Source organism: Choloepus didactylus, chromosome 8 (assembly GCF_015220235.1).
Source record: "Choloepus didactylus isolate mChoDid1 chromosome 8, mChoDid1.pri, whole genome shotgun sequence".
NCBI classification, from domain to species: domain Eukaryota; kingdom Metazoa; phylum Chordata; class Mammalia; order Pilosa; family Megalonychidae; genus Choloepus; species Choloepus didactylus.
In genome coordinates this window covers 132,743,718-132,766,440 of record NC_051314.1, presented here as the reverse complement: position 1 = coordinate 132,766,440, position 22,723 = coordinate 132,743,718, and the positions used below count along the sequence as shown (strand labels likewise).

The window sequence follows — 22,723 nt, the reverse complement described above, 5'->3', positions numbered from 1 at the left end:
GCTTCTCAAGAAGTGCACTTTTTCTCAGAAAACAGACACCAACAAAGCAACAAGGCATAAAACCCCCGAACCAGGGAAGACTGAACCAAGCAGCACAGAGCGTCGAGGTGGGTGCCTGTGTGTTCCATGGGGACAAGAGACAGGCACCCCGGGCCCGGCCCTTCCTGGATGATATTTTGCTTCCAAGCCCTTGCAGTCCCCTTTTGGGGGGTAACGATCTGCTGGGTGGGGTGCAGGCTGAGGGTCATTCTTGCTCTGGGTGTGTGTCATCCTGACATTTCCAGCAGTGAAGCTGTCATCTGCTCTACCCTATTGCATGTCCTGCTCTGCCCTTTACCAGCCAATACCCACCCTCTCTGAGCCTCAGTTTACTCATTTGCAACATGAAGCCTCAACAGATAATGACTAAGTGAAATAAATGAGTGCCCAATACTTAAAAAAATATAAATATGCTCCCAATTGTGGCAGCTCATTAATATTAGTTTCCCCCTTTCCAAACCTTTCCTTATCCCTCTCAAACAAATAAAAATAAAATTAACTCAAGCTGCCTCACTGGCTAACCGGTGTCCTGACATCAGTGCTTGCCCATTTCTAGTATAAGGATATGTCGTCGTCTCTCTCAGCCTTCCACGAGGTGGATATTGCTATCCCCATTTTTGCGGCTAAGGAAACTGAGGCTCAGAAAGGTGAAATAGCTCATCCGAGGTCACAGAATTAGTAAACAGTAGAGCTGGACTTGAGGCTCCCACCTGTCTGATAATATAAATCGCATGCCATTAACCCCCAGACAATGCTACTTCCCTCTGCAACTCGAGCTTTAAAAATGGGTGAAGCACCCCCAGCTTTAAGCCGGCAAACCCATTTCTGCATCTATCCTCGAAAAGAACCTCGGGGCTCTCCTTCTGGGGAGAACCAGGCCACGCACAGGCGGCCAAGGCAATTCAAGGTGAAGGTCAGGGGCTAGCTGAAAAATGGGAGGCAGCGTCTGGCTGGGTCTTTGGCTGGGATTATGTCAGGGAGGGACGGGGTTGAAATATTGCAAGTGGATCCTGAGGATTTGAGGAGGGAGGTGGTGAGGCTGGTTAATTGAGGCGGGAGGTGAGGGTGGGGTGGGCAGGGGCTCCTAAGCTTTCAGATCCGGCGTGTTCCCGTAAACAAGTGAAGCCCTCAGCTCCCTGGAGGGCCTGGAGAGCAAATGTGTGCATCTTTGCCTCTTTCCCAGCAGCTGTTTGCCGGAGGACGCGGCCCTGCCATCTCCCACAGCCCTTCCCCTCGTCCTTCCCCAGCCCCCAGCCCGAGCCTCAGGAAGTGGAGCTGCTGAGACTCTCCCCTCCAGCCTCGCCTCCCGCCGAGAGCGTCCTCCGCCAGAGCATTTCCTGGCCTAATTAAGCTGGGTAATGAGTAGCTAAGAGGGAGGGGATAAAAGCCCGAGGCGGCTTAGGGCTGGGGCAGTTTATGACAGGGGAGTCTGCAGCTGGTGACACTCTTAGCAAAGTTATTTCTCAGAACCTTGGGAAGTTGCATGTTATTTCCACAGCCGGGTGAGCCCCGAAGGTAAGCACACCCAGGGTGTTTGCATCTTCAGGGGCCTGGCTGGCGGGGGCTGAGATGATAGGCTGGTGACTCTGGGCGGGGGAAGGCCGGATGGGGGCTGGAGAGCCCTCAGGAGCCACCCGAGCTAATGCCCTTAGCTCAGCCTGAAGCTGGGATGTCCTTGGTGACATGTGTCACTACGCACAGCACGGCATGGGTTTTATGTTTCATTTCAATGCTAGGACTGGGGCAGTTTCCTAAGACTGTGTCTGGCCTAGAATAAGGAAAGCTGAGCCAGACACACTTTATCCCGACTTCCCATGGCCCTCTTTTAAAGGGTGCTAAAAACTGTGTACTGGGAAAGACCAGGCCCCCAGCAGCCAGGAATGGGGGCGAGGGGCTCGCTGGCAGGGTACTGGGGGAGAGAAGACACCCAGGGGCCAAAAGGTAGCCATTACCACACTCCCCCTCTCCCCCACCTCCATCCCAGACCTCGAAACCCACCCAACACTGCAGATAGAGCCTCTGCACCAGTCCTCCTCTCGCTTTTGCACCTGAGGGTCTGTTTTTGTTTTTTGAAGTCATTTTGCACTCATTGATTGATGGGCCAGGGAAACACTGTGGTGTGTGCCCGTGTGGGGGCAGGGTGGGGTGGTGGATCCCCGAGGTTGCTCCAGCACTGGGTCCCTGAGGGTGCTGGGGGAGGTCATGTGACCTCTCAGCCATCTCACCTGTGAAACCAGGACACGGGGGATGCCCAGCCTCCACCTGTCCAAGCAGTGCTGGGCAAGGCCCAAATTAGGTCACAGTTCCCCACATCGTCCACCTCAGGGTACCCAAAGTGCAGTTTTGCACCAAGGAACAATTTTGCCCCACTAAAGCAGAGCAGAGTGGATATTTGTCATTGGTGATGGAGAGGCTCCGCCCCCACATCCCTGTAATCGATATTTTGATCTTTTCTAATTTCCGGAAGGAGACCTGTTTTCAAGCCGGTCCCAGAGCCTCGCTTCCCATCGTGCTCCTGGTGGAGGCCTGGGTGGTGGGCTGTGAGGGGTCTCCCGCTGACTCTTTCCTGTGATTTCTCCTGTCCCCCTCGCTCTTTCCCCTCTGCTGTTCTCAGAATCCTGTTTGTTCTCTTGCCTGTTTCCCTTTGTAAACGACAAGAGAATAGTCGTATTACAACTAACCAGCGTTTTCCCTTCTCCCTCTGTCGCTTAGCAGGTGGAGACCACCTTTGGCCTGCCTGGAGATGGCAGGTCTGAGCTGCCCCCACTGCTGCACAGGCCATCAGTGCTCCCACACTCCTTGGGTGGGTGGGGGGGTCCCTGGAGCCAGTCGCCTGTGGTTCAGATGCGGGAGGACCATACCAAGAAGAGGGGAGTGCAGGCCTGGAAGCTTCCACCCCGTGACCCTGCCCACCCTGCAGCAGCCCGGCAGGCCAGGAGAGCCAGACGGCGCTGAAGGTGTGATCCAAGTTAAAAAGAGGGGAGAAGATCTTGTCATTTCCCTGGACACAGAAAACTGAAACCTGATACTCTTGTCACTGAGAGAGGCAGGGAGAGAATGGGGAAGTGAGAAAGAAGGAAGGAGGGGGAAGGAAGTTGTGGGAGGTCACAGAATCCCTGGGGCCCACAGAAGCACTGGACACAGCTGTAACGTGAGTACTCGTGGGTCGAGACCGACTCCTGGTAGGAGCCAAGAGCCAGGGAGCTTCCCGTGGGGAGAGTGGTGGCCGCGGTGGTCGCTCGCAGGGGCCTGTCTCCTGTCCCCACCCCTGTAGGAACCTGGGTCCCTTCTCTAGCAGGCCTGAGCTCCTCTTTCCCTTCCCTGCCTTTTGTGAATAGAGCTGCTTTGAAAAATGTGCACAAAGCCCTCATCAAGGACCAACAAGAAGCAGTTCTTTGCTTCACCAAATATTCCTTGGCTGACTGGTTACATGAGAAAGATGCCATTCCCTCTGGCCAACTCTGGCCCGACGTGGAAGGGCTAGGGGGCTTGGTTTTGCTGGGTTGCAAGGAGGCTCAGTTAGCTTATTATATATAAGGCTAACGCCACCGCGCTAGGTGCAGTTCCGGGAGACACTGTGCACATGACAAAGGATCTGTCCTTGAGGTATAGTTTGCCATCTGGTTGGGACAAGGCTTTCAGCCAAAACAATTAGTGAACAATATACAAAGAAGTCCAATAAAGAGCCGAATGTGTGACGAAGCCAGTGGTCTGATAGGTCCGCCCCAGTGTCATTTGTGGAGAAGGCTCCTTTAGGTGAAACATCCCTAATGTTACTCTCTGCTTCTGTGGCTCTTTACTGAGCCCCTCCTGTGTGCCAGGCGCTGGTCCCGGCCCCAGGATTCCACAGTGACCGAGACAGACTCTGGTCACTGCCCTGGTGGAGCTCGTCCGAAGGGGTCTGTCTCCATGCTCGGTTATACGCATTTGTGTTCAGAGTTTATTTATTTGTTTATTTACATACCATCTGTATTCAAAAAGAATTTGACACAGTTGCTGATAAATGGCACAGGTACCATAAATCTAAAAACCAGCATGAAAGTTGATGCCCAAGTTGTAAAGGAAACTGGGGCAAGAAAATAATTGCACTAAAAAACTCAGATGCATGTACATGCTGCAACAACTGAGCCTAAAAATTGGCTCCAAGCTGCCTGGTGGTTGTGTCAAAAAGGGAAATGGTTGTGTCTAATAACAAGGAAGCATTTGTGTATGTGTGTGCACAGGTCCCTTCTTTCAGGAACTAACCCCGAAGCTTGCTTCTCACCCTGACCCCACATAAATCCAGGGTTGCTCAGATACAGGCAGTTCTGCAGAAGCACCGAGCCCTTGGCTCCTTTGCACCTGGGTTCCCGCCTTCCCAAAGGCCCCATTCCCCTTAATCTGGGTGAGTCCTATGGCCCTCCAAGAGTCAATACAGTTACAACCTCTGCTCCACATCCTGAGATGCTCTCTGAGCATTGGAGTTGTTCCTTATTTCCTTTCCCATAATATGGTGAATTTCTCCAGCGCAGAATCTCTGTGTACCCAGGGCCCAGCACAGTGCCTGGTGCAGGCAGGCAATAAGTATTTGCAGCTAACAATTATTTTACACTTAATTATGTACAAAGCACCATGCTAATTGCTTTAAATGTATTGTCTCATTGAACCCTTGCAATAACCCTGTGACACAGGTGCTATTATTATGCCCATTTTTACAGAAGAAGAAGCTGAGATGAAGTGACTTGCCCAAGGGCACATTGTCATTGTAGAGCCAGCCTTCAAGCTCAGGTCTGCGTAACTTCAAAGCCATTGGAGAGTATGAGACAGTTTTCATGTACAGCTTTTTATTGGAATTATTTGTATCCAACTAGATTGTGAGCCTTTGGAGGAAAGGGGGAAGGTCTTCTTTCTGTCCTTACCAGTGGCGACCACAATACTTTGCCTATAGTAGGATCTTGTGAAATATTTCTAGGCAAGATAACAAGAGTCCTAACAAGGACATGTGGAGAATTATACTGCTGGCTTGAAGTGTGATAAGACGAAACTTTACAACGCTCTAATTACTCAGTTGGTTTAATTTCAGGTCTTAGAACATAAAACTGGAAGGGGCTGACTCAGTTTGCCAGGGCTGCTGTGACAAATATCACTTGCTGGTTGGCTCAACAAAGGACATTTACCAACTCACTGTTTTGGAGGCTTTCTCCCAGAGTCTGTGGCTTTCTGGTGCTTGCTTGCTGCAATCTTTGGGGCTCCTTGGCTTGCATCGCTGCCTCCATCACATGGAGATCTCTCTCTCTCGTTGTGTCTGCTTCTCTGGTTTCCACTGACTTCTGGCTTCTACTGACTGATTGCTTCCAAATTTCCTTTGCTGATAAGGACTCCAGTCTTGGGGATGAAGGCCCACCCTGTTTCAATCTGCCCTCATCTAAACAGGATCTTGAAGATCCTAGTCACAAATGAGTCCACACCTTAACTAATAATAACATCTTCAAAGGTCCTATTTATAAATGGGTTCCCAATCCCAGCACCAGGGGTTAGGATCTGAATATCTCTTTTGTGGAGGACATGATTCAATCCCCAACCATAGAACTGCTTGGGTCCAGGAGGCAGTTGCAGAGATGTGAAATGGCTTGTCTAAGGCAACAGGCCTGACCCCACCACCCTGAATCATTTACCACTTTGCCTTGAAAATCTGCCTCCGTTTTGCAAACAGGAAGGCCAAGAAGGTAAGACAAAGTCTAGAAGTGAGAAATTCCACCAAGGCAGTGTCCCAGGCAGGAGTCTCTGTGGCCAGTTCAGCAGTCCAGCAAGCATTACTTCTCCTTTCCCCAATCCTGCATGCACCGTATTTCTCAGAGTAGCCACTCAGTGCCTTCTCTACTACCACAACTTCCTTCTCAGGGGTTTGCAGAGTCTCTCTCGTTTAATAGCAAGGAATTGGTGTCCATCCATCCTCCTAACATTTAATGCGGCCCTACTGTGAGTGCAGTGTTGGCACAGACCCCTAAAGGAAAGTGTGTGCCTTGAGCTCTTAGAGCCGTGGTTCTCAACCAGGGGCGATTTGCCTTCCTCTTCCCTCTCCCCCTCCCTGGGAAGCATTTGGCAATGTCTGCAGACCTTTTGATTGTCACATCTGGGAAGGGGGTGTTACTGACATCTAGTCTTGTCGCTGGAGACCAGGGATGCTGCTGAACATCCTGTAATACATAGGACTCAGCCCCCACAACAATGAATTATCCAGCCCATAAAATCAACCTGCCCTAAGGGTAGAAGGAGGTAAGTCTTGTCTCTTGACTTCCTCCTGGAGGAGTTTCCCACCTGTCTCATACCACCCTCCCCACTTCCCCACTATCCAGGGGATCTATGTGTACCTCCTTATTTGAGTTACCCTGGGTTTGGCATCTTTTTGCTCCTGCCACTTCCATTGAACATGTTCCAATGTTCATTTGGTGTTTCCTTTTTGTCTCCCAAAGAATCGGAAAAAAAAAGGGAAACTATTTTATTGAGCACCAAGTGGGGCCCCAGCAAAATGCTCAGTGTTTTATGTTACATTAACTTTACCTTATCACTTAATTTCATCTGAAAGACAAAGAGTAGGTAAATTGTGAGGTAGATATTATTTCCAGGTTCAGAGAGGTTAAGTAACTTATCTAAGGTCACACAGCCCAGTGCCAAGCTGTCCAGCTCTCCTGCTACCTTCCACACAAAATAGCACTAGGGTACACAGACAGATATGAAACAGCAAACAAAAGGCAAGTTTGTTCTTCCCAAGCTCCAACTTTACCTCCTGCCTTGTCCACAAAACTGTAAAGAGAGGGTTCTGAATAAATCTGGACACCTGAGGGTAAAGACAGAAGCTGGTACATTGTCTTCCTAGTTACAGTGTCTTACCTAAGCTGCTCAAAACTCGGGTGAGATAATCGGAGCCCAGATTTAAACTCCAAATTGCCAGGAAAACCTCTTGGGGATCCCCACCACCCAGCTCACGGCACACACCTTCCTCCCAGGGCGGAGGCACGTTGGGGTTGCTTTACAGTCTCCCCTCACTGGCCAGGGCCTTCAGGAGGGCCTACCTTTGGCACTGGGGACTTATTAAACAGCCAATCTAGGGCTTCTGACTACCAGACCCAGAGTCTGTTGTGACAACTCTATTTTGTTAATAAGAGCATAGACTGTGTGTGTGTGTGTGTGTGTGCGTGTGTGCGTGTGCGCACCGTCACTGAGGGCTTAAACTGGGCCTTGGCCTCTGGGTCCCTTAGCCTGCCTCCCCTGCCCTCCACCCCAGGGCTCTGCCTCCCCTGCCCTGAGGAACTGAACTGGGCCCCTCCTGGCTTAACCCCTTCCTTCCAGCTCTCCTGCGTCTCGCAGAGGGGCTCTCGGCCAAGCGACCAGACACCGGCTGGCTCTGGGGCCAGCGTGGTCCTTGGGGACGCCAGAGCTCCACGTCTTACTTTCATAAGCACAACTGTTCTGTTTGAAATGGCTCGGGGAGGAGGCAGAGCCCGGGGCTCTGTACACATGTTCCTCATTTGCCATTGGTGGAGAACAGGAGACTGTGGGGGCGAGGGAGGGGGAGGGTTGCCGGGGACGCGCGCACAGGAGGGGAGAGAGCAGGCTGCAGCTGCGGCCTCGGGGAAGTTTGGCTTCAGGGAGGAACTGAACGGAGAGGGAGAGAGTGCAAGGAAGAAGGGGTGGGGCTTGGGGACAGGGGCGGTGTCAGGGGGGAGGAGGGAGCAGGTGGTGGCTTGTTTATCTGCTCAGCTGTTTTGTGTCCAGGAGCCCGGGAGAGAGACAGAAGCAGCTGGGAGGAGAAAAAGCCACGCGGCCAGGGGCCCTATTGGTCCTTCTGCCTTAGCCACAGGTTCCGAAACCAAAGCAAAACCACCAGAGAGTAATTCATGTGGGTACAGCCCTCCCTTCCCCTACCCAGGAGCGTTTCTTTGGGGCCCATATGCTAGTTTCTGCCATGCAAACACCCTGGCAATGCCCAGCTCGCCTTGCCGCAACGGTCCTGGTTGGGGAGGTGTCCCTGCTGGGTAGATACTGGCACAAACTCACGGAAATAGTCCCAGGGCTTGGTCTGGTGTACTCCCGGTGTGAATTGACACAGTTCTTGGGGGCCAAACTAGCTCTTTCCTAGTCCTGCTGTCAGCCCACACCAAACAAATGAAAACTGTCCCTGGTGGAAACAGGATAGGGCCCCCTCCACGGGGCCCCCCAGGGTCTCCTTCTACCACAGTCCAGTTTGAATCTCCCTCTCCAGCAGCCCGGGACCTGCACGGGGCTCCTTATTGGTCTCCGTCAAGCCCCAGTGCCTGCATCTCATTTGCATGCTAAATTGCAAGGCTGGGATGCAGTTTAATTTGCCTTGATGTCTTTTAACCAGGTTCATAAACATACCAGCCTGGGTGTAGACGCCTCTCTGCAAGTGAGAATCTGGAAAGCAGTTACGCCCTAATTACAGTGTCATTTCAAGAGTTCGGTTGTTTCCCCTCTTGGCTCTTTCTCCATCTTATTATTTCCTTCTTGTTGTTTTTTGTTTAAATGAGAACATTTGCTGCAACTTCCTTAGAAGATGAAGCCTTTCCCTCCTCCCCCAGAGGCAAGTCCGTACGGCCAGAGGACTTTAACTGCCTCCTGCTCAGAGCGCAAAGCTGGGGCATCCTCTACTGACAAAGTGTCTGCTTCTCTGGCACTGGGCCTGGCAGTTAGGGACGGTGGAAGACATGCAGATGCCTTTTGCTGAGGTCGACAAAGCAGTCAGTGGCTGCCCTGCTCCTTTAAGCAGCCAAAGAGGAGAGAGAAAGAGAGAGAGAGAAAATGGTTGGAAAGACCTCAAATCCCAGCCTGCTGCTCTCCCAGCACTCTGCCCCTTGGAGTCTCATGGTGCCTGGAAGATGGGAAGGATGGCAAAGGCTGTGGGAGGACCGAGAGAGAGGAAAAGTGTGGAAAAGTGTGGCTGTCCGTATGTCGGTTGGTTAGCAGAGGCATTGCATCCTGGCGAGCGGCTGAGTGGGGCGGTGGGGGGAGTCCGAAAGCTTGGCTTCTAGTACCTCCTTTGCTACTAAGAAGACTCAGGGCCAGAAGCTTGGTCTCTCTGGGCCTTCCTGTGTAAGATGCAGGCAAGGAGGCTGCGATCTCAAGGTCCTTTCCTACATACAGATTCTCTTGCTTATAGAATGCTAATTTCTTTGTCTATAGCCCATTTCCTTCTCCAAAGATCAGGTAGCCCAATAAAATCACTGGTTAATGGTGGTTGATAACCCAGCCAGCTCTCATTAATTACAGCCTGTCTTTTCACTAGTCCAGTTGCTAAGACTGTAGCTCCAGGTACAACTTTCATCCCAGGAAAGCTCTAGAAGCTTCCCTCCTGCAGCTCACCAGTTCCAAAAGAGTCAGGATACCATCTTCTTCACACATGCCCTGTGCAGATTTCTATGGAATTGATGTCCCCTCCACCAGATCTCTTGCATCACCGAAACCTTCTCCCCCGCAGGGAAGATCCTGGGACTCCACTTTATATAAGGTCAGCACTCTGGGGGGCTTCACATGGATTCCACTCTATTTGCCAAATGTTTTTGAGCACCTGCTCTGTGGTTGATAGCGCTGGACCTAAAGGCACCCAGATGACATGGTCTCCATCCTGGTAAAGCTGACTGACCTGCTACTAAATTCTGTTTCTCTTCTCCCATTCCTCCCACAACCTTGAATAAAGCAGGGAAACCAATTGTTAGCTTGACTGATAAACATATTTCCAAGGTGATCAAGTAATTTCTTCCTTATAACTAAGAAAGCTGGCCACGAGAAATTTATTCAGATAGAGTATATAACTGCATTTACAATCATAAAAACAATAACACCAGCTACTGGTTATTGAATGCCTGCTGTGTCCCAGGTGTTTTGACAGCTGTTTCACATACATCATATTATTTGATTCTTCCCTAATATAAGGGCAAAACTACTAAAATCTCCATTTTTGGATGAGGAAACTTACACTCAAAGATCAAGTTTTTTTGTTTGGTTTTTTTTTTTGTGTGCTAACATATAATTCAAAATTGGCTATTTTAACCATTATTAAATGTATAATTCAGTGTCATTAATTCTTTTACAATATTATGCTACCAGTACCACCATCCAGTACCAAAACATTTTTATCACCCCAAACAGAAACTCTCTACCCATTAAGCAATAACTCCTCATGTCCCCAGCCCCTGTTCCCTAGTAACCTCTAATCTACTTTCTGTTTCGATGAATTTGCTTATTCTAGATACATCATGTGAGTGAAATCATACAGTATTTGTCTTTTCGTGCCTGGTTTCTTTCACCCAGCAGAATGTCCTCAAGGTCCATCCATATTGTAGCCTGAATCAGAACTTCTTTCCTTTTTGGGGTTGAATAATATGAAAGAAGATCAGCTTGTGTTGGGTGGAGCCACTATGTGAACCTGTGTCTACTCAGCTCCAAGGCCAGTGCTAGCATTCTAAGGAAATTTCAGGCAGCTGGCTGCATGGCTGAGCCTGATCTGATCCTGCACTTGTGGGTGGCATTTGTCTCGGCTGGGTGATACAGTCAGCTGTCCCCATGTCTAGATTCCTACAGTCACTTTTCCAGCCATTTGCACCATGTTACATGAGGAAGTGCAGTACCGATGAATTGGGTTGATGAACTTCTCAGGGTCAGGCGTTTGAGATCATTGTGCTCTCTGATTCCCTACTGCTGACCACTGTTCTTCCCGATGGCCCTTTGCCTTGCAGCGAGGTCAACATAGGGCTGTCTGGTCAGCCACAGGGAGAGAAGGTTCTAGGACTTCTTGGCTGTTTTCTCATTTCAGTTAAATTTTTAGAAATGGCCAAATACCCATTGTGTGTACGAGACCCAGTGTAACCGATGGGGGTTTTGGTGGGGAGACAGAAAGCCAAGCCAGGAGAGGCTCTCCTCCTCAAGGAGCTCACGATCTTCAAAAATATCCCTCAAGCCTGCATTTTTGGCCCACTTCTTTTTCCATCTGAGTTATGCTATGATGTTGTCAAGTTCCATACAGTTGTTCACTGGTGTTTTGTGACAATTGTGCCAAGTCTATGAAGTGACTTGGGGAATGTTGACCTCGTCTTTGATTTTTATGTCCAGGAATGACTTTCTAATCTTGCAAATGGGTCTAACTCCAGGGCCCAGCCTTGCTGCTGACCAGCACACTGTGCTGTTAATTCTGTCCCTCTTCCCCCTGGGAGAAATGCCCAGGAGGGCTCTTGGTCTCAGTATGGCTACCCTAATGGAAGAGACGTCTGCCTTCATCTCCAAGACCCCTGCCTTGGCTGTGCAGGCCCAGAACTTCCTGGTCTAGCTCCAGAGGGCCCAGAGGTCTCTAAGCTCACTCACACCTCAGGGGGGTCCCTAGCGGAAATAGCAGGGGGTCCACACAGCTGGGCACACCAAGAGGGGGAACCAGGCGGGCAAAGCTTGATCAACAGAGAGGCGCCGGCTTCAAGTTCCCACCCTATAGTTAATTCCTTTTAGTTTCTAAACTCTTGATTATGGAAAGTTTCAAACATACAGGAAAGTACAAAGCATAGTACAGTAAAAATCCATATCTCCATCACCCAGATCCAACAGTGGTTAACATTTTGCATATTTGCTCACTCTATCTAATACCTACCACCTACCTCTCTTTCCTTCATCTATCGATCACCTATCTTTATATTTCTATCTATTGCTGAATCATTCTGAAGTAAATTTGAAACATAGTGACTTCTCTCCCTTAAATACATCTCCAAAAAGTAAGGACATCATCCATATAATCACAATACCATTGTCACACCAATAATAATAATAATAGTAATAATAATAATAATCTAATTTCATTTAGTATTGAAGCAATATTCAAATTTCCCCAAATATCTTTTTATAGCTGGTTTGTTTAAACCGGTAACCAATCAAGGATTATGCATTGCATTTTGCTATTTTTTGTAAATCTGTTTTAGTCTAGAACAATGCCCTCTCTTTTTGAAATGACTTTGACTTTTAAAGAGACAGATCTGTTACCTTGTAGAACCTCCTATAGTCTAAATTTGGGTCATTATTTCCTCCCTCATTCTGCTATTTAACTTGTTTGTTAAATCTGCATATATCCTGTAAAATGAAAGTTACGTCTAAAAGGCTTGATTAGACTCTGAGTAAAACTTTTGGGCAAGAACTCATCCTCGGTCTTGCCCTGGTCCTATTTTAATAAGAGAGGTTGTCACTGGGGAGCCTGTTTACAGGGTGGAGGCTGGGATGAGGCCTCTGCTCCAGGGTGGAAGACAGGCAAGATGGAGGCAGAACCTGGGCCAGGAGGGGCCTGGGGACCTCCCTAGGCAGCTCATAACAAATCGCAGAATGCATGCCAACACGGAAGGGGTTTACTCCACCACCTGGAGACCTAAGAGAGGTCTCAGGCTTAGGACCCTGGTGCTGGAGCCCCCTTGCCAAAATGCAGCTTTCCGGGGAGCTGGGAACTAGCTGCAGCTCAGGGACACCCAGGAGCTTGGCCATCTGTTCTGGACCCCTTGTCTTGGATTGGAGTGGCCGGCGATGCTGCACAGCACAACAGAGAGGGGGCAGACTTTGGAGCCCATCAGATTCAGTTCTGCAATTTTTCAGCTGTTCGTTCTTGGGCGAGTCACTTGAACTCCCTGAGCCTTGGTTTCCTTGTCTGTGAAATGGGCAATATAATGAACCCACTTTACAGGGTTGTTTTAGGGATTGGCGCTAAGACGTAAGACACCCGGCACTTGGTAAGTACTTAATAGGTGGAAGCTAATGTTAGCAAGTAAAGCTCTGAACACAGAGAAGCCAGTGGCCAGGGCTCAGGCTGACCCCCTTATCATACCCAAAATAGGGTGACTGCCAGTTTGAATGTATTATGTTCCCCCAAACATCATTATCTTTGATATAATCTTGTGTGGGCAGAACTATCAGAGTTAATTAGATTGTAATTCTTTGAGTGTTTCTGTGGAGATGTGCCCACCCAAATGTGGGTGATGACTCTGATTGGATAATTTCCATGGCGGTGTTGGCCTGCCCGTTCAGGATGGGTCTAAATTAATCACTGGAGCATATAAATAAGCTGACAAACAGAAGGAACTCAGTGCAGCTGAGAGTGACATTTTGAAGAGGAGCTACAGCCAAGAGGGACGCTTTGAAGAAAGCACAGGAGCTGCAGATGAGAGACAGTTTGCAGGTGGCCATTGAAAGCAGACTCTTGCTCCGGAGAAGCTAAAAGAGGACAAATACCCCAAGTGCAACCAAGAGTGACATTTTTGAGGAACTGCAGCCTAAAGAGGAATGTCCTGGGTGAAAGACATTTTGAAACCAGAACTTTGGAGCAGATGCCAGCGACGTGCTTTCCTAGCTAACAGAGGTTCTCCAGACACCATTGGCCATCCTCCCGTGAAGGTACCCGATTGCTGATGTCTTACCTTGGACACTTTATGGCCTTAAGACTGTAACTGTGTAACCAAATAAACCCCCTTTTATAAAAGCCGATCCATCTCTGGTGTTTTGCATTCCGACAGCATTAGCAAACTAGAACAGTGACAATGCTCTTCCCCAGGTGTTAGGGTGGGATGAGGCTTGAAGCAGCTGAAGCCTTCCTGAAGAGACTATTCTTTCTCTAATTAAACAAGTATATGGGAGGAAGCTGGCAGCCAACAAAGCCACATCACAGATCTTCAGAGCTGGCTACCAGTTTGTGGTTATCTGGGGCAACCCCCTTTGCCTGTTTGTTAATTGAATCCAGAATTGTTGTGGAGGTCCATCTGCTTGTAGCAAGGTCTGTGCTTTTAGCGTTTGTTTCTTTTTATATCAGGGCATCTTTAGTTTTTAGGGTATATCATTTGCATGCAAAATCTGAAGTTATGGTGAGAAAAAGTTCATCCCTTAAGTGTTCAAAACAAACACCAACTTTAAATGGTTGAAGGTAGCTTCATATATGAGAAACCCACTCCCAAGATAGAGTTAACAAATTGGGCAAAAGATGGAAAGGTAGGGAGCATCCTGGTGCAGACAAGGGACCTCCTGATTAGAATATAACACTGTAGTAAGAATGTGTTTGGTTTCAAATAACAGACTGTGCAAGTAAAAGTGAATTAAACAATAAGGGCATTTTTTATCTCACATAACAGGAAGTCGAGAAGGAGACCTTTGGGTGACTCTGCAGCTCAACAATGTCAGGGCTGTGTTTCAGCTTCTCTGTGATTCTCTTGGCTTTCTCCTCATGATCACAAGGTGGCTGCGATAGCGCCAAATGTCACATTCTCTTGTGACAATTAACAAGGATGGCAGAAAGGGAGGAAAATCTTTTCAAAAGCACCACTCCCCCTCTCCAGCTAATGCCAACATCCGCTTATGCCTCTTTGATTGAAACTGGGCATATGCCCAGTCCTAAGCCAATCACTGTCAAAAACTGTGAGTTTACCAGCTTGGGCCAATCATAGTGTATTTTCTAGGGCTGGATAGACCTTCCCTGAAGATATTGCTACTCTGAACAAAATAATAATGAACAAAAGAAATTGGGTGGACAACCAGCAATGTGTACTCTAGTAACTAAAGAATGCTATCTGAGTCTAGCAAAGGTAAGCCAAAAAGTGAGATCTGTGAAATGTCATTTTTAAGTCCAGGGAGAGGTGGACTTCTAAAGAAACCCTGTTTCTTTTACCACAATCAGTTATAAACTCTCATTATGAAATTTCAAAAGAAGACAATTGGCTTTATTTTCAGAGAAAGCCACATAATAAATAGAGTAGGTCCTTTCTGGTGGGGTCCAAGAATTAACTTTGCAGCAACAAAGCAGTCACAACAGCTCTGCCATCTGCCAAGTGCCGTGGAACCAGGTGTCCGGGGCTGGAGGGTGAACATTTGGGGCCATGGTTCAGGGGCCCTGTTGTGTGGGTTCCCCTCCCTGATTTCACAGAAGGAGGTGGAAAGCACATGTTCCGTCCAACAGGGCAGCTACTAATTTTACCTTGTAGGAAGGAAGATCCAATTTTGTCCAATCTTCTGATTTTTTTCAAGAGAAGTTGAAAATTTAAATTTTTATGCAAAATTGTTTCAGTTTTCAATCTTAGCAAAAATTTAAAAAAAATTTTTCTTTTAAATATGGTGTTCCGAACACGAACTTTGTGGGTTGTGTTTGGTGTGCAGATAAATGGGGCATGAAGGATCTTCTTGGGGTAATAAAAATATTCTAAAGCTGAGTTATGGGAATGGCTGCCCAACTTGATAAATTTATAAAGTCATCAAATTTTTTATTTAAAATAGGTAAATGATATATGCAAAATATGCTTTAATAAAGCTGTAAAAAAAAAAAAATGACCTGTAGGCTGTAGATTTGCAGCCTATGGCTTAGAACATATAATTCCTAAAGCTTCTCCAGTCCTGCTTTTGATTTTGTAAAGGCACCAATCCTGGAGGTAGCTGGGAATTACTGACATCAGCCCATGAGGGAGGAAGTAGGCATGGGTTCTTACACTGAGTCACCTAAGGTCAAATTCCACCTCCCCCAATTACTAGCTGTGTGACCTTGGGCAGGTCAGCTTCCCAGGGTCTGCAATGGGGATGAAAACAACAATACACAGACGATTAAATGAAATGATGTAAGTAAAGCAACTGGCTCAACGTTAAGTCCTCAAGGGACAATATATTTATTATTAGGAATTCTCGCCAGGCAGCATACCTATCCATCAAGAACCTGGACCACGGGTCTCTCCACTTCCTTCACGGAAGGGTCTCATGGAAGGAAGTTCAGATTTAGGCTCCTTTTTTCTTAGGAGCTTTTGCAAGAAGGCTTGAATAGCATCTTTTGTGTTATTAAAGGGAGATTCATGCTGCATCAGTGTTTCCCACAAACTGCTAGTGTCCTTTGAAAGGCACACACCAGAGACCCAGGGGAAGCTAAGTGAGGTTGTGGTGACCCTGAAACATAATCCTTTGCAGCTGGATTTGTCTGTCCAGCTCCAGGATTGTCTGCGTGAACCTGAGCACAGCTTGGGACTGGCCAGAACACCGGGATCCGCGGGCCCCTGGACAAGCTTCAGCTCACTGTCTGTGTTTGTTGAATTCTGGGCCACTGCTTGACATCTCACCCTGACAGATGTTGCTCCTGAAAGGACATGGGACACTCTTTTACTTTCTCAACAAAAGTAAATTCTAATTTAGTTGGTTCAGACAAATTTTAAAGACTTCCCAAGCACATCACTTGAAAGGAAGGCACACTGGCATCCCTAGGGCTGGGTCTCTGCCCTGTCGACTCCTGGGCGAGAGGAAAATGAGGCCCTGCCCAGAGCACACCTGAGCACACCTGGAGCACACCTGAGACACCTCAACTTACACCTGCAGTTTGGGAACTGGGAGCAGAAACCGGGGGGACTTTCCGAGCAGCTGGGTGGGGCTGAGGTGGGGTTGGGAGAGCCTCTCGGACCCCAGGTCTGAATGGTGCCCTAAGAACAGAGGGGAGAGAGAAACATGTGTCAAGGCAGACAACGTGTTCTAGTCCTCAGTCCCCTGTGTATCTGCCCTCATCCCTCTCAAATTCTGTTTCTGTGTTTGGAATTCTGCAGGCCCTCCTCTTTTCTTCCCCCTTCCCTCCCTGCCCACACCCTGTCCACTGATGCTCTGTAAGATCAGCAAGTACCCACTGGCCTCCCAATCAAATAGTGAATTATTACCAGGAATCGAGTGCTCCCAAAGGTCTGAGGGGTTTGGGGTGAGGCAGGAATGGGGTGCAGGTGTGAGCTTATTCACCCTGTCTGGTTCAAACAGCCCTGTCAGGTGGGAACAGGAAGTCCCTCTTCTCAGTCTCCCATCCACCCCCGGGGCTGGGGACACCGGGGCTGGGGACACCGGGGCTGGGGACACCAGGGCTGGGGACACCGAGCCCGCCTGCAGCCACATTTCGAGTTGGTTGGTGGGTGGGCCCTCCAGGAGGAGTCGACAAGACCCACACTTGTGATTTTAGAAACTTGAAATGAAACTCTGGAGACCTATGAGTCATCCGTGATGTGACTGAGGCCTTCTGACCGGCTTCTACTGTTTGGAACAGAAACAGTCTGTGGCATGAACAATGACTGAGACTAAAGAATGCTTCAGGCCGGGAGCTTTAGCTGTCACCACCGGCTCCCTCGTTATTGATCTCCCTCATTCTGAATTCCAATGGCAATTGAAGTCGGTACCGCACAATGTAGAGCTTGGTTATATATTGCTCCATGTTGTTCCTGTTGATTTCATATGTGATTGCCTTGCTCTCCCAACAAGAATTACAAGCTCCTTGAGGAATGGGATGAAGTAGGCCTTATACTTCTTTAACCTCCAGCACCATTCAGTAAACACTTCTTGATTAAATCAGACAGTATCTGCATGGCCATGGGGTCCCAGGGTCCCAGTCTCCCATCCTTTTTGTCTTTACCTTCACAATGCTTGGCAGGGAGAGGGCCTCAAGCAATGGTGCCTGCAGGAAAGAGTGAACTCTTCCATTAACAAAGGACAAGGCAGACCCTTCTGAAGTTTTGCAGGGAGTGCTTGAACTTCGGCTTGGTCTGCTGATGATAACAAACTTCTGCCGTCCCTCAGCTAGTCAAATGGATTGGCATTATTATTCCTTACTCAGATAGAGAAATCGAGGCCTCCCCAGAAGGGAAGTATCTTCGATCACAGTTTAAGTGCCCAAGTTTCTGGAAATCCTCATTGTCAATCATGCATCCCTAGGTGTGCGAGTTTCCTTTTGCCGTCCAGCTGTGTCTTGGGTTCCCTCCTGCTGGTGCTCCCTGAAAACAAACAAACAAAAAGGGTCTCTGTCTCACAAAGAGTTGTTTCCCCCACATCTGGCTCTCCATGCCTTTTCCTAGTCTCGTGCTCATGGCTCCTTGTTGGTGCAAGCACCCTTGCAAAACATGTCATTAGTTGGCAAGGAAGTGCAAGGCTCAGGCTGGGCTGTGGTTGAGGCAACTCCTAAGAACATGCTCCCAGGGCTTATTGCCCTTTGTACAGTGGATGGCACCAGCCAGCCACTTCCATGTGCTATTTAGTTTTGACTGTTCCTACAGTCAGGGTAGACCCAGGCAGCCTGATTAGGGGGCAAGAGCAGGCAGAGGCCCAGCTCCCAGATACCAGCCAAGCAACCATAACTAAGGGTGGGCATATGGAGATGTGAGTCCCAAAGGGGAAAGACAAGTGAGCCTGAATGGTGGACAGAGGACCAAAAGACAGCCAAGAGCACAAGCATGTCAGGACATTTGGACCACTGCCTGTTTGGGAGACCCAACCAGTGCAAGTGTACCCCAAGTCAGGAGACCCCAGCCCAAAGAGCAGAGGGTAGGCAGACTTCCCCTTGCAACTTAATCCCTCAAATTCTTTCTTGGGTCTCCACCAAACTCTCTTTTCCCCACCTCCCCTACAAGCATCCAGAAAAGCTGCTTTCCTGTTTCCCAAGGTCAGCTCTCCACACAGCACCTGAAATGAGCACACAAACTCCTTTTCAGGTTTAAAAAAAAAAAAAAAGACACTTTGCAGTTAATAATTGCAGACACTCCTTGGTTTACTTGCTTTTGCCTTGTTTGTATTCTGGAATAGTGTTTTCTAGGTAGACCTTTTGTTGACATAGAACAGTGCTTGGGAGGATGGTGTGCACTTGTATTACCTGGGACTCTGTCTACCTGTGTGGGGTGGTACCTGACCCCTGTGAAAAGGCAGCCTGCCACTTCCTTTTTAACCCACCAAATTTGCCTAACCTAGCGGGGTACGCTTTTCTTGTGTTTTTGCTTATCCAACGCTGCAAACCTTCTGTTGTTACTAAGCCCTTGAGACTGAGTGGCTACTTGGAGATCTTCTGGGACAAATCTAGGACCTTCCCCACTGTTCCAGTTTGTTAAAGTGGCCAAAATGCAAAATACCAGAAATGAGTTTGTTTTTATAAAGGGGGTCTACTCGGTTACAAATTTACAATTCTAAGGCCATAATAATGTCCAAACTAAGGCATCAACAAGAATGGATACCTTCACTGAAGAAAGGCTGGTGGAATCTGGGTTCCTCTGTCACATGGGAAGGCACGTGGTGACGACTACTGGTCCTTTTCTCCAAAATGTCTCTCTCAGCTTCTCTTTAAGTATCTGGTCTATGTCAGTTCTGAGCTCTCTCTCTCTCTTCCTGAGCTCTCTTAAGGACTCCAGAGAACTAATTAAGACCCACCTTGAATGGGTGGGGTCACATCTCCATGGAAATAATCTAATCAAAAGCTCCCACCCACAATAGGATTAGATTAAAAGAACAAGGCTTTTTCTGGGGTACATAGTATAATTAAACCAGCACACCCACCTTCTGAAATGCCTCTACTCTCTCCATCTACCAGCTCTATCACCCATCTTTGTCATTAAAGGAAGATGGTATTGTATGGGCTAGGACATATAGTGGTTCTGAAACTTAAGTGTGCATTGGAATCACCTGTGCTTGTTAAAGCACAGATTGCTGGGTCTCACCTCTAGAGTTAGGTCTGTGAGGGTCTGCGATTTTGCATTTCTAACCAGTTTACAGGTGAGGCTGGTAATTCTCATTCAGGGACCTTAGTTTGAGAACCACCAGGAGAGGATAATATGTCATGATATCCCTCTGAGTGTGTCACTAAACATTTGTTCCTAACACGTGTCTTAGTCTGCCAGGGCTGCTGTAATAACATACCACCGGCTGGTTGGCTTAAACAACAGTTTATTGCTGACAGTTCTGGAGGCTAGAAATCCAAAAGCAACGTGTTGGCAGGCCATGCCTTCTCTGAAGTCTAGAGCATCCCATTGGTGGCTCAATGACGATAACCCCCTCTCTGCCCCTGTCCGTGGCTGTCGCTCTCCCCATCTGTCTTCTCCTACTGTGCCCAAACTTCCTCTACTTGTAAGAACTCCAGTCATTGGGTTAAGGCCCACCCTGATCCAGTTTGGCTTCATCTTAACTAATAGTATCTTCAAAGATGCTGTCCACAAATGAGTTCACATCCACAGGACCAGGGGTTAGGATCTTAACGTGTCTTTGTGGGGGACACGATTCAATCCATTACAACATGTTTTCATGACTACAGCCTTAAGAATGTTGGGGAGAGCCTGCAAGGGATGGCAGCCAGGAGTTGACAAAATATAACCAACAGTGGCTCTTTGGCCTGAGTTTTCACAGGCCTCTTCTCAACTCATGCTCTAAACTTCATTCAAGGAATCGATATCTCTATAAAGAAATCAACATTATAAAGAAGGAAAACATGTTTTGAGCATTGATTTAAAATATTGCAGCTGAGAAGGGCTGGAGGAGAGGAAGCGCAGGACACTGAGACCAAAGCAGTCCTCGTCCGCTCTGAGTTCTTGCATTCGCTTTCTCAGACGCTGTCCTGTTTTGTCCCAGATGGCTTTTGGTCTTCTGGTGGAAATGACTTCCTTCGCCACCCTCAATTTCTGACCCCAGTGATCCTGTCCTCTTTCTACATTCCCTAGAACTTTTTATCAACTATCCTGGATTCTTGCGTCCCCTTTTGGTCTTTTTCTTCTCTACCCCGATTGCTGGGGATTTTTTTGGTTTGTTTTTTAGTCGTGTACCAAGCCCACCCAGCTTGGCCCCCTTGCCTAAGTCACCTCATCACCTTGACAATAACTGCATTTAAAGATTCATTGTTTTCATTTGCATGTAAAAAAGTAATCCTTTTGGTCCTTGGGCAACCTGTTTCTTTAAAATATATTTAAAATATTTAAGATCACCATATTTACATTTTAACCAGATATCACCAGGTTCCAGGCCATGGGAGGGTGGGGTCGCCTCAAATCTTGCCAGCCGCCTTGTGGGGGGAGAATGGGCGCCTAGGAGGTCGCCCCGGCATACCTATAGAGCAATTCCAGATGCAAATGGGTGTTCTTGGTTAGCTGGTGGGGGCGGGGACGGGGTGGGGAGAGCAGTACAGAGGCGTACAACAACCCCCACACCCCGATCTTGAGCCACAGGGACAAGAGCTAACCTTGTCATCAGCCCGACCGAGAGGCTGGAAAATATTAAGGGATCCCTGGAAACGCAGGTCATAATTGCAGAGGTATTTTCTCAATCCTGCCTGGGGATTGCTTTGGCCCCAGAGAAGGCCCCATTCCCCTTTTTCTAGGCTCTGTTGTAATGTCGTCTCAGCTTGCAACTTCCCAGTGTATCACGGCGCAGATTGCGGACCTCAGGCCCTCCCTGGAAAACAGGCCTGTTCTCTGCAGGGGCGGCTAAGAGCACATTTTCCTCAGCATTTTGGAGAAAGGAGTGAAGAGAGGGTGTGCTCCTCAGTGGGGGGCAGGTGTCGACACCACCCACCATGGCTGGGTCCCAGGGATCCGGGCCAGGCCCTGTCTGGTGCCTCAGCTTGGAGGGAAGCTGCAGTCCTCAGAGGCTTTCCTTCCCCTCCGTGTTCTGGGAGCCGAGGAACCAAGTGTTGTCCCCTGGAGTGCGTTCCCAGTTGGAAGCAGAGTGTGGAGGGTTTTGCAAGGTTGGTGGCAAAACTGCAGGGGTTCCGTGGAGCTGGGAGAGCAGAGCACACTGTGCTTGAGGGAGGAGGATAGAGAAGTGGAGGCAGAGGAAAGAGGCAGAGCGTCCCTCCTGTTATCCTCTCCCTGCCTCCCCTACCCCCTCTCCCCAGCACCGGGACCCTTAGACACCTTTTAATGTGGCTTGAAAGAAACAAACTTGGAACTATTTGGCTTGCCTTTGCTTCCCCGTCCCAAGGAGCAGAAGACTCTTGAAGGGCCCGGGCTGTGGGCCGAGGAAGTACCCATCCCCTCATCCCAGCTTCCCAAACCTCGGTCCTCCTTCCTCTGGAGGCAGCCCAGGGTCACATCCAATCCCACCTCCTTCAGGGAGCAGCCCCCCACTCCCCTCCCTGACTCCCCAAGAATCTGAGTCTTTCTCTGTGCATAGATAAGGCAGAGTTTTTTCAGCCCTCGTGGTGCAGAAGAATCACCAGGGGGCTTCATTAAAAAATACCAATGCCCAAGCCCCAAGTCCAGGGAATCTGATTTAATGAGTGTGGGGCAGAGCTTGGACTTCTGGGTCTTTTGGAAGCTTCCTGGGCGATTCTCCTGCAATCGAGGTTGAACACCTCAGGGGCTGAGACATGTCTTATCTACCTTCCACCTGGGCTTTCTTAAGTCTATGTGGGTTTTGAAGGGTTGCTCAAGGGTCCTTTGGAAAGCGAGGGTCCTGGGCCCTGGGCAATCACAGGGGAGGGGCAACGGCAAAGAGAAGACTCCTGCAGGGATGGGGGGGGCAGCTCCTTCACTCCTTGGAGCCAGAAGCAGGCGCTTCTGAGGAGGGGGTGATGCAAAGGCAGTTTCTCCTTTTCCACCGGCCTCCAAGGGAGGACCTCCCACCCCTCCCCAGCCTGGGTTCCAGAACCCCTGCTTCTCCGTGGAATGATCCCTGCTTGCTTTATTTTCCACCCACCATCTGTTTCCTTTCCTCTCCCCCCAGGAGGCATTAAGGAAAAGCCAGGTTTAGGGTAGCAGTCCCGGCTTAGCCACTCGCCCTGTGACTGGACCCGTGTCTTCTCTGGATTTGCTTCTCATCTGTCAAATGGGCTGAACTCTGACCCTGGAGGGAGGGATTGGAAATGCCTACTTGACCAAAAGGGGGGAAATAGGAAGGTAACAAGCTGAGTCACAGTGGCTAAGAGATCCCAGAT

The 22,723-nt window shown here is 48.8% G+C and overlaps 1 protein-coding gene and 1 long non-coding RNA gene across 6 annotated transcripts in view; one reads left to right on the top strand and one right to left on the bottom strand.

The window, feature by feature from the left end:
* The first annotated feature begins 3,012 nt into the window (after positions 1–3,012).
* Positions 3,013–22,723, top strand: part of ADA2 (adenosine deaminase 2) — a 56,854-nt gene continuing 37,143 nt past the window's right edge. Inside the window, exon 1 of one of the 2 annotated variants that reach the window (XM_037845447.1) lies at positions 3,013–3,190. The gene's annotated coding sequence lies outside the window, so the exon portion shown is untranslated. The remainder of the gene's footprint in view (positions 3,191–22,723) is intronic. The other variant, XM_037845446.1, reaches the window with a different exon arrangement.
* The window catches only part of LOC119541459, a 66,389-nt gene continuing 58,401 nt past the window's right edge, over positions 14,736–22,723 (bottom strand). For 3 of the 4 annotated variants that reach the window (XR_005218279.1, XR_005218277.1, XR_005218278.1), the window contains one exon: positions 14,736–17,813. This is a non-coding gene — a long non-coding RNA (uncharacterized LOC119541459). Of the gene's footprint in view, positions 17,814–20,783; positions 20,890–22,723 lie in introns of those variants that run through there. The other variant, XR_005218280.1, reaches the window with a different exon arrangement.